Source organism: Lonchura striata, chromosome 5, assembly GCF_046129695.1.
Source record: "Lonchura striata isolate bLonStr1 chromosome 5, bLonStr1.mat, whole genome shotgun sequence".
NCBI classification, from domain to species: domain Eukaryota; kingdom Metazoa; phylum Chordata; class Aves; order Passeriformes; family Estrildidae; genus Lonchura; species Lonchura striata.
This window is the reverse complement of record NC_134607.1, coordinates 64,575,379-64,587,300: the sequence shown is the minus strand read 5'-3', so window position 1 is coordinate 64,587,300 and position 11,922 is coordinate 64,575,379. Positions and strand designations below refer to the sequence as shown.

Genomic DNA, 11,922 nt, shown 5'->3' with positions numbered 1-11,922 from the left:
TTTGATGAGAGAAGACATTGGAGTGATTAGACTCTTGCAGTCCCAAATCCAATGATAGTCCAAGTGAAAGTAAATGTCCTTTTTTCAAGTGGTAATTTCAAAGACAACTGGTATTACCTAAGGTCAAAACTATAATATAAAAATATAGCCTAGAATGCTTCAATTTGTGCTTAGTATCAAAGTTGTTTCTGTATTATATATTTCTTGTAATACTGCATTAGAAGCAGTTTCAGAGTGCTTCATAGGTATAGTCAGAGAAGAAGAGCTGAGTAATAATTCAATTGTAAGTTAATAAAGACATGAGTAGTGGTTGGATGGCTGGAGTCCCAAGGCAGGTGTCACATCCTGTGCCTAAGCATGTGTGTGCCCTTTGCAACCACTGCTCTCTGGACGCAGCAGTGCAGTTTGCTGAGCTCAGTGGACAAGTTCAAGGGCCTTTGGAGAGCTCAGGATTTCACCCTTCTCATTAACTGAGTGTTCATACAACTCTCCTGTGTCTCTTGAAGCACACAGAGGTGACCACAATGTCTTTCAGTTTCTGCAGGCCTGGAATAATTTTTTTTACTAAGAGGGGAGAAAATGTTAGAAATGGGTGAGTGTAAAAAGATGGATGTTGACCTTGGGCTGCTTTTGAATGAACTTTAACAATGAGGACTGCAAAACCACAAACGTCCAACTGACAACAAAGAAAAATCAGAACCATTGGTTTTCTGGTGACTGAGGTGACTTGGTATCTGATGTCAGAAGTAGCATTAAAACAGGAGAAATAATTCTAAGAAAAAAAAAAAAGAGAAAAAAAACAAACCAAGAACGGCAAATTGCTTTGCATGGTCAACAGGGTATGTGACATTTCTTTGCAAGTGTTTATTATCTATATGATATACACCCTCTGCAGCATGAGGTATAAACAACCAAAAGCAGAATCAGGAATGCATTTGCTGTGTTTTTAACAGGACTTCTTGAGTATTTTTTTATTTCATACTTCTTGATCATTTTAGCAGGGCAACTTGTAACCAGCAGTGCAGACCAACCTAACCCTATCAAATACTGACACTGGAAACACGTTGTCTTCTATGTCCCTCCAAAACTGTATGAGATTGGTGGTGCATCACGTTAAGCAATGTGACATACTCTTCATATCCCTGCATAACTGCCCAGTGTGTCCCTGGGAATTTGTCTTCTATAAAACTCTCTTGCTAAGGGTGACTAGGGACAACACCCACCCCCTTTACGGATTGGCCTAAATGATCTTCAATGATACATTCCAACCTAAATCATCCTATGTTTCTAAGAAAAGAAAATCAAGGAACTCAGAATATTCAAAGCAGAATTTTGGAATTTATTTTTAGAGTGACAGCATCATCATCTGCATCTGGCTGAAAGTTTGAAATTTATATGTGGAAGAGGATCTTGCTTGACAAGATTTAATGATCATTCTGTTTACTTCCTTAAAGTCTCAGTGGTGAATGGTAGACATTTTTCATTTGTCTTTTCTGATTCCAAATGCTACTGCCTTCAGCTCTCAGGCTCAAGCAACTACTTGCTTTGATATCTGTAGGTATAAAGAAAAAGTCTCAGTTATGCACTAATGGTTCAGAGGTTTATATTGCAAATTATTTGGGGCAGGAATTCTATATTCCTTGGTGTATGTAACAACTGAGTCTCTGAGGACCCTGGGTCCCAGTGTTCAGTGAAAACAATTGGAATATAATATTTTGCTTAACTGGGTTTTAGATGAGGCTGTCTTGTTAACTGAAATGCAAAATAAAAATAGAATTAATTTTTTTTTCACTCACCCTTTCCAAGGAGTGCCTATAATCAGAATGTTCTTTGTCTTAAAGTCAGTAATAAATTTTATGACAGCATACATACCAGAGAGCTTTGCACATAGACACATTTCTCTGTTGTCAATAGTGGTTTGTGTCACAGTAGGAAATTTGACTGCTGTCTTCAACACTCAAATATAAGTGGCAGAACCACAATTCACAGTCATAATTTTATGAATAAATTTACCTTCTCTTCAGATCTCAGGGAAATTACTTATTTTGTTTGGACTGAGCACAAGCTCTTTTGGATGGCTTATATTTAAATTCAAGACAGTTCATTCATATGCAAATACTGTGCTAGGGGCAAGTAGAACAAAGTCTCTGACATCCTGTTTTGCTACCCAAAAGCTGGTCCACGAGGCCATGTTTCCACTCCTACTTAACAAAAGTGCCCCTGTAGCACTTATTTCAGAAGTGATAATACCATTCTCACATTTAAAAAATACCTGTATCCTTCCCTATATTCTGATATAAACCACATGCCATGGACTGATGGTAATCCTTTTCACAGGTCATCCTAAAATACACAGCTTCTGAAAGTCACATTCTTGTCCTTCCCATCCCATAAACTCATAGTGTAGCTGAAACACAGAACAACAGAAATACAATATATCATCAAGATGGTTGTGATTGCCACAAAATATGACAATATCTCAGTATGAATCTATCCAGGATCATTTTTTCCCCCCTTAGACATTCACGAATGCATCAGATAGAAACTCTTTCAAGTGTTTGCCAAGTGAATATAAATATGAACAGCTGGGGCCAGGGAGGGAACCTTTCCTTTTATTTTCCACTCTGTTATGCATCAGTATTTGATTGGTTTGTTTATCTGCTTTTGGACCTTTTGTTTTGCTTGTTTGTAGATGTATAAATTTTAATGAGCAAAGCACTCTGGTATGAACCCAATATCTGGAGACAGCACAGAGCAGTGGTTAAAAGACAGTGTCAGTGTTTAGGTTGTGTAGATCCCATTTCATGACCTCTCACCTCTGAAAAATCTCTTAATTCTGTTCTAAGCACATGCCCATCACCAATATTTCTCTCATTTCTGGTTTTGCTTATCATGTTTTCAACAATTCTCTTTATCCCTAGTTTTTGCTACACCTTGTTCCACTGTTTGGCCTTTTCTTGCCTTGCCCAGTTCAGGTCCTTTAACCCAAAAGGGTATAGAAAAAGTCAAATTTTGCTTAACTTAGGGCTTAGGAGACTGCAGCAAAATTACAAGCTAATACACCTTTTTTAAATGAGGTATCTTTCTGCACATCCTAAAATGGCATAATTTGAAGCCAAATGCTACTGGCTTTTGAGTCAAATAAGTGAAGAATAAATGGCATAAAGCAAAAAAAAAAAAAAAAAAAAAAAAAAAAAAAACCACAACAACATGAAGAAGAGCCCTACCAGCTGTGCCCTCAGAAAATCTGATTATACTTTGCTGGGAACATAGTTCCCTTTTTCTTTCCATTTTTCTTATAATGTTTCCATAAATGTCCACTGAAGTTTTTCACAGAAAGGAACTGGGCTCTTGATCTGAACAGCTATGGCAGCTTTTAAAGTTTTAAGTACAAAAAGATTATAGGAAAAAATGTGATTATCAAGGTGAGGAAGATATTCTATCTTCATTAAATAGCTATAGGAAGAAATCTACAAGAAAAACAAAGCAAAGGGAAGAAAAATTACAAGGCTCCACCAAAAAATATTCCAGTTGTCTTGTCACATACCCGGTTTAGACTTATTCCTGCCAATAAATTTCTTATAAAGAGACCAAACTGAAACACAGATGTCCCATCTCATCAAATGTATATCATGACTGGCCTTAAGCCATGCTGGATTCTTGCTCATAACTGATTGGGCATTTCAGAAATCCCTGTGTCTCAATTGGAACAAACAGCTTTAGGAGTAAGAATGTGCATGACCGGGAGCTGCCCTTCAAATACTGCTGCTGGCTTTTTTTTTTTACCATGTACAAGTGAGGCCAACCATAGCCTGAATCTAAAGACACTGTGGAGTTGAAACCTGGAAGTTAAAACCTGCACAGCCCTGATGAAGCTGTGTCTGGACTGTGCAGTTCAATTTCACAGTACTTTTTCAATGATAGCAGGAAAATATATTGTGTGTCTTTCCACGTCCTTGCTGAAGAGTATTTGAGAGAACTTGCTCTCACTCCCACTCTTTAGATAGGCTGGCCCTGCAGATCACAGCTGACTTTGTGGGTCCTATGACTTCAAATGTCTTACAAGAGGTTATACAGGAGCAGAAAACCCTTTTTTTTCTTTTTTTTCCTGTAGTAACATGATTATCGGGGTGAACTTTTGTAGCACAAATAGTGCTTTTGTGAGGATAGAAAATGCCCCAGTAGGTTTCTCTAATCCTTCTTGAGAGAGACATCCTGGGGCAATCAACTCATTTATACATTCTCTACATTTTTCCCCCCCTTTTTCTTGAGGAAAAGAGCTGGTTTGCTGCCAAGACCTGTTTAAGTGGTAACCTATGCAATTCATTCTAAAAACACTCATTTATCACACCCAAATTAATCTTGTAACAGGATAGCTGCTCTTATTTTCATTGTCATTTTGCCCTTTGGATAAGAGATCATAAACACATAGATATCCAACTCAAAGATTCTAAAAAGCATATATAAAAGAAGGAAAATAGGAATGGCATTGCTATAATTATAAACAGAAACAAGTAGCCATACATCTTCATTTTTCACATATCACATCTATTAATAATAGAATGAAATGTAATTTGTGCTGAATATAGCTCAGAGTCTTGTGCCAGAAGCATAATTGTTTTCAATCAGATTGGTAGTTGGAAGGAAAAGGCTTTTTTTAAACCTACAGTAAACACAATTTATGCAAAATGATTAAAATATTATATATTCCATTTTTTTCTGGAACACAGAATGCATTTTGACATGAAAAATTATATAAACAGCAAAGAATTTGGTATGCAACTACTGTACAGAATTTTAAAACTATATATGCATGCTGTTGTATATAAAAAATAATATCTTGGCACTGGCAAGAACAGCTTGCTACAATGAAAATGTTATAGATGTAATTTTTTACTGCAAGCACACAGCCTTTTTAAACCTATGTCTTGTAAAAGCATTGCAGACAAATTTAAACGAAGGGTCGAGGTTTCTGTGGCAGGCTTGGACTCTTGATTCTTCCTTTTTTGGGGGGGTGGGTGTAAAATTTTATGGGTTCTGCTCACACACTTAGAGGCTTTTCTCTCAAAGGACTTTCTTGTAGAGGAACACACTGCAAAATGTGTGATTTCTGACACCTCTCCTGTTCCCAGCAGCACAGGCCTAAATTTATGTTCTCTGTCCTGCATCCCACTCTTCAGGGACATGAAGAAAATAATGTCTTATTTTTCCTTCATTTCCCCACACACCCCCTTTTCCCTTATGTGCCATCATATCTCTTCAAACTGACTTTCCTTGTCTGTGGATATTGGATATCTCTAAGTGTTTTGGAAAGATGGTCCATATCTCCTTGCATAGTTGAAAGGGTTTGAAATTGTGGTTTTTCAAGCAGATTCTAAAGTGAGAAGCATTCACCAAACCCACTAAACCGTGATTCTTTCCACTGACTACAATGAGCTTCAGACCAAGACTCGATCTTCATTCTTCGTCATTAATTTCTTTAAAAAATGAATTTCTTCTCTAAACTGTGAGTTGTGATTCTTTAAACAGTTTATGCAAACAATTTTAAGCTCATTGATTTTTTTATGCATTTTATTTTCAAGTTCGAATTTGCTTTCTCTCTCCATCACTGTCTGCTCACTGGTTTGTCTGTGATGGGTCACTGAGGTCAGTGGTACTTTTGCTGCTCCATGAATGGAACGACTCAAGTGTTTGAAAGAGACTAATGACTCTAATAGCCAACAAAGGATGAATTTGCTTATGTATAAACATCTTTGTTTGTGTGCCAGTTAGGACATTTATGCACAGTACATCTATTCTCCCACCATAGGTGTATGCAAATTGAAATAAAGCTGGGGGGGAAATGGCAAATGGAGCTTGAATTTCAGATGGAGAGACTTGGGAGCAGCCCAACTCCCTGGCGTGGTACAGTAGGCGCCTCCGGTCCCCCTGTCTGTGCTCTGGGTTGCCCACAAAAGAAAATTGCTGCAGGTCCCATCCAGTCTGCGTGTGGCAACAAGTCCCTAGTTAGGGTGTTTGGAGCAGAAGAACTGCAGGGCACAGCACCACACAGGCCCACAGGTCACATTATAATGAGCTGGAGATGATCAGAGAGATATACTGGACACCTCCAATTCCCGAAAACAGCTTGAGTGTGTTTCTGATGTGCATTAGAAAAAGAAAAAAAACAAGCATAAAAGCAAAAGCCTTTCAGAAGTCTCTGCCATGCCTCCAGAGTTGCAAATGCTGTAAAACATATTTTCCTATCATAAGGGTCTGCTTTTCAGTACTTCCTCCCTCCTCTTCAATTTTTTTTTACTTCTCTCATCAGAAAATGACCACAGAAACCTTGAAATTTAAAAATATCATCAAGATAGAGATGCTTCTGTGGAACACCTTTGTTTAAACAGGCTAGCACATATTGACTAAATTCTCTTTGGGTGAAAGTGTTCCAACTATATACAAAGGCAACCCTCTTCCAAAATTATTTTTCAATTGAAAACATAGAAATTATCATTTTTCATTCTCTTGTGGGTTATTTTCTTCTGTCTTTGCATAGTTTGAATTATTTGTATTGGTTTGTTTGTTTTCTCAGACATCTGATTTCTTTTTACAAGTGTATCCATGCAAATGTTACATTAAAAAAGAAAAGAGAGGAAATATCTTACTCTAGACCAGAGACTACTTTGGAGGCAGGGGGTAAAATTAAACTTAAAATTATTGCTGCATGTCTGAGGCACAAGCAGCAAAAAAGAAAATTAAATATATTCTATTGAAAAAATATTTGCATTCATTCTGCGTTGAGTGCTTTCTGATATGTTTTTGTCACATAGCACACTTCCTTGGTAAACCACAAAGCAGATATTGGAGCTCACATCTTAGAACCTTCTAGGGCCCCTAGGGCCAGGCAAAGCTTTTAAGAAGCAGAAGTGGAAGCAGCAGTGAAGGACCCGGCCAGGTGAGAGCATCCCATACCCAGCCCCCACTCACGCCATCAGCTGAGGGCAGCACTGCTGAGGGCCCTTACAGAGGGACAAATGATGCCTATTAGTGCTTCAAGTCAGACCTGCCACATCCTAAGATCTGTGTGAAGTGAAGCATCTCTTTGGAGTTGAGCAGAAGCATTTTCTGAGATAAGCAGGATAAGACTGCCAGGAGCGTGGCCCACCATCTCCTCTGGCTCATTGGGATGCCTGTCTGCCTTCACAGCACATCCAAGCCAATGGACTCAACACTCTGGAGCCCAGAGTTCCAGTCCAGGGAAAGCTTAATGTAGATATTTCCATAGAATGCCTTTTTTTTTTTATTCAGTAGTGGTGATTCCAAGCTTCCACCTACAGCCTGCTTTAATGACAGTACTGTGGAGGACAGTGACGCCCACAGTTTGCTACCAAGTCTGTTGTCAGCTCTCAAAGTTTCTCAGAGAGTTGAGCTCAGCTATTTAGGGCTGATGAGATCATGCTGTTTAATAGACCAGAGACCACATACGGATGATTTACCAGCACACTGGAGAACCACAGTTTGAAAATTGTTGAGCACAGCTAATCCCAGAACTTGATTCTGGCAGGTAAGATCGGTCACTGGAATTGCTCCTGTCTAAGAGGTGCAAAAAGCCTTGACTAAAGCAGTATTTTCTGGATTTACTTTTATAACACTGTTATGACTTCATTGATGCCTGCAGTAATGTATGGGAATGAGAGAACAAAACCAGCCATGATTACCACAGATCCTGTTTTTGGCACTGGTGCTTTCAGAAATGTACACTTCTTGTTTGGTACCTGCTCTCAGTGTCTCTGAAGATGCCTTTTTCTTACAAGCCTCTGCTACGCCTTGTCCATTACTGAATGGTGCTATGAATTCCCCACAAGAAGGGATCTATCCCTCCTGGCTGAGCAGATATTGCTGGCATTGTATAAACAAAAAACTATAGGAGTTACTGTGTTATAGGTGACTTCTCACAGCTGAGGGTGCTTGGTCATGCTGGGTGTCGAGAGAAGAGGATCTGGCTTTCTTGTCAGTTGTCAGTGAGCACTGTGGATGTTTCTGCAGCAGGATCAGTGCAGGTGCCTGTGCTCCTGTGGGTTTCCATGCAGAGACCTCAGGGCTGGGTACACATAAAGCCCCACAGCTGCTGAGTTTGCCTAATGATGTTCAGTGCAGATCCCAGCCAGAGCTCGGATTTGTGGCTGGGCTTGGAGCCTGCAAAACTAAGGATTCAGGATTTGGCTTGCATCTGTCTGTGTATTTATATGAAGACAGAAAAAGCAAATTCCTTACAAGCAAATATGAGTCAAAATAAAAACACTGTGAAGGTCAGCTGAGCACAGCAGTGAGATGATGTTATCCCAGCCACACTTCAACTCTTAAACTGCCTGACCAGCCAGAGGAACTCCTGGCAAAAGTCCTAAGAAGATGCCAGCTGGGAAACCACCCACCAACACCCAGCTGGCTGCTCAAAACAACTGGAGCCTCAGCGTTTGACACTCTGCTCCAGGCACAGCTGCTGGGCTATGCCCAGCCACAGAGCAATACCAAGGGCTTCTCATCAAGTTTTCCAAAAGAAATACTGCACATGGGAAACACTGTTACAAATCCTAATTGGTAAGGATTTCCTTTTCTTAAATAAGATGAACAGCAATATATTTAAGGCTAATATTTTTTTTTCAAGCTAGCTGGCATAATATTAATCCAGCAAGTCAAACTCTGGTTTGGGTTCCTTTTTTTCCTATAAATGTATTGGTTAGCATCTCGCTTTCAGCTGAGATACTATAAACAACTCACAGACAGATCCAGTCCAGAGTTAATTAAGGCTGATCAAAGCTTATGTGCAGCCCAGTGCTGAGGATAAAAGTAGAGGTCTTTGTTAAGGATGTGGTGTCATTGGAAATATATATCTCCTCCTTATTTGTTTGGAATTAATTTAATTTCATTGTAACCTCATGTCTATAAACGCCCTTCCATTAAGTAATAACAATCTCTATGCAATTCTTCTTGGAAAAGTTTTGAAACTGTCTAGAGGCATTCACCGTAAGTGTGTATTTCATTTTTAGAGATGTAGTAATGTGTTGACTGTAGTAATTTTGAGAAGTTACATTGCATTGTGATCATTTTTCTTGCATGAAGGCTCCAGATTTGACCAGTTCCAGTGAGTTAGGCACTACTTAGACACAATCAATATCTGGAAAAGTTTCCAGGCAACATGAACAAGACAAGCAGGAAGTCCTGTGCACATTCTACAAACTGAATGTAGAGGCATCAGGGCTGAATCTAGAATTAAAATCTAAAGTCCTGGCAAGAGGGTTCTCTGCCCACCCTCCATCTGGGCAAAGCACCAGATGGACATGCACCAGCCACCTACACTTGTGTTTTTCAGGTGAATGAGAACCAAACCCAGCAAGGGGAGGAGAATTTAGCAAACAGCAGCTGTTGCAAATAATTTGCAATTTGCATGCTACATATTTGCCATTCTGTTTAGAGAAAGCCAAATCAGTTAAAATCTGGACTTCTGATACCCTTGTTTCTTCAATGGCAGAATAAGTAAGTTGGTCATTGCCTCCAGTATGCACCAGCTTTGTCTCTAAACTGGGTTGCCTTTAGTAGATAGAGACTCTTCATACAGATAATAAAGGCACTTCAGAGTCCCAGGTAACAATTGCACATTACCAGAAGTCAATAACCTCTGCATTACTGCCTAGCAGGTCCTAAACCATGCTCATCTTTATGACCTTCAGACTATTGTGGGCCTAGAGTAGGTTTGTCCCTGAAGGGCTGTACAGAGAATGAACATTCTCTATTCAGGAGAGCAGTTTTGTCCGTGAGGGCAGAATCTGGCATGGAATTGCCCTGTGCCCCCTCTTTCCACAGGACAAGCGCTCACATGCAGTAGCCCACAAAAGAGCTCTTTTGTGTTATGTACAACTATGTACCAGATGTTTTACCCTGATAAAATGCAGATCAGGTTCTATTTATGATTATGTTGGAGGTCAGCTTCTCATCAAGTTGGTGTGATAAAAAATCAATAATTTTGGCTGCATATAGTCCTCTCACAGAAATGGAAAATAGAAAATCTTCTATCCAGCCTTGCTCACGCCTTGTAAATGGGGCAGGAAACCTCTCCAAAGACAGTAAAATTGGTCCATTTTTCTTTTATGCCCATATACTAAATGACACAGATATTTTGCTTTACTTTTTCATCACTTTTTCTCATGTATGAGTTTTGCCCATCCAGTTATCTTCCAGACAAACTCTCCTTACTCGATAGCGTGGGTAGTTCCTCACAGTACTTCCATCATGTGTTGAGGTAACTAAGTATTCTATTCCCACTATTAAGATTTTTCAGTATGCCCCTGAGGGCTTGATAAACATCCTCAGCACATGAGCACATGGGACACTGAAGGCCATCTCTGCCCAAAGCAGAGTTTCCATTTGGAAATGGAATATGATTTTGAACTTGGAACTCAGAAGCAGAAGAATTTTAATTCCTATTGTTCTTAGCCTTTCATTGGTCTTAAAGTGGAAAAAAAGATTATGGTAAAGTGCAAAGTAAAATGTCAGATTTTATTGCCTGCCAGGTTTTGTTGTTGTAATAGGAGCTGAACAAATTGGTAATGGGTAGAAGCCTTGTGCTCATAGTTACAAGAGAGCCAAAAGAATTGGTGAACTTTGTGTTCTGCCTAAAAATCACTCTGGACTATGTGGCTACTATTTTACTGTGTAGAATTTTTTTTTTCCTTAACTGTTGAAGCAACAGAAGTATTCTCTTCTGCCATGGGAAAAAAATTAGAATGATTCCATCACTTTGTTAACAGCAAATCTTAAGTATTTAATAAATTGTAATTTCCCTTAGGTTATATTTAAGGAAATACACCAAGTCCTTGGGTTTGGATGAATTTGCACTTGGGAAAAGTGATTCTATTATCTATTGAAGATAAGTGAAAAATCACAAATGGAAACATGACACAACAAAATGTCATGCCAAGTTTCAAATTTGAAATAGGATAAAGTGCATTTTTTTTCAGAAGATTTTTTCCATCTAGATTTTTCTGAGAAGACAGTTTCTGCTTACTTTAAGATTAATTTCTGGTTTTGCTTTCCATTATAAATTACTTATTATCTATTAGTCCTCTCTTGCCCATAATCTGCAAGAACAGTTCTATATACATGTGAATTCTTCTGATGTTTTAATTGGATGTGTCTCCAGTGTGATACCATAAGTCTCTCATTTAGCATCAGCAGTTTAACATCCTTTGGAGCAAAGTGAACCAATGACTTAATTAACTTCCACTTGGGCAGTTATCTGCTCTGGGAACCTGCAGGAAGTATTATTCTATTTGAGGGTGACAAATGAACATACATGAGGTACCACACGCCACCCAGTGGGAGATCTGACAAGAAACATAATTTATTTCATTAGTGGTGCCAAAATGGGCTTTCAAGCTGAAAACCTAAACATGTCGCAGTGTCTTAGAAGAAGAAACAGCATGGGCTTTGTCTGAAATAATTGATTGTGTACAGTTCACAACATATATTTCCATGGGATAGTTTAAGTTTTGTGACAGTCTTCATCCATCGTATTGAAGTTTGTTAGATGTCAACCTAAGTGGTGTATCAAACAAACAATCATAAATAGTTTTGGATTTGGTAATACTTATCAATTACATTATGAAATATAGATTTAAAATAAAATAACTAGCTTTGATTCAGAATTAACTTTGGGGTTTTAGAACATATTTATAATTGCTCTGAGTATTGTAGATTTCAAAACATGGCTACAGTCTCCAACATCCTTGGCTTTCTTCAGTTTTATTGTAATTTATAGAGTAAAAGTTAGTGGCAGCCTCTAATTACCCACAGAACCAAAGTTTCCTGAATGAAAACTTGAGATCAAAGGGCATGAATAATAGCCTTAAAGGCATCTCCCCTTACACAGGCTACTCTTAGCCC

At 38.7% G+C, this 11,922-nt stretch overlaps 1 long non-coding RNA gene across 1 annotated transcript; it reads right to left on the bottom strand.

Annotated features, from left to right (window-relative positions):
- Positions 1–1,318: 1,318 nt before the first annotated feature.
- LOC116184493 (uncharacterized) lies at positions 1,319–2,387 on the bottom strand. The gene is made up of 2 exons (XR_004149249.2): positions 2,273–2,387; positions 1,319–1,552 (listed from the first exon to the last, which is right to left on the bottom strand). It is a non-coding gene; the product is annotated as an uncharacterized LOC116184493 (long non-coding RNA).
- Positions 2,388–11,922: the final 9,535 nt, after the last annotated feature.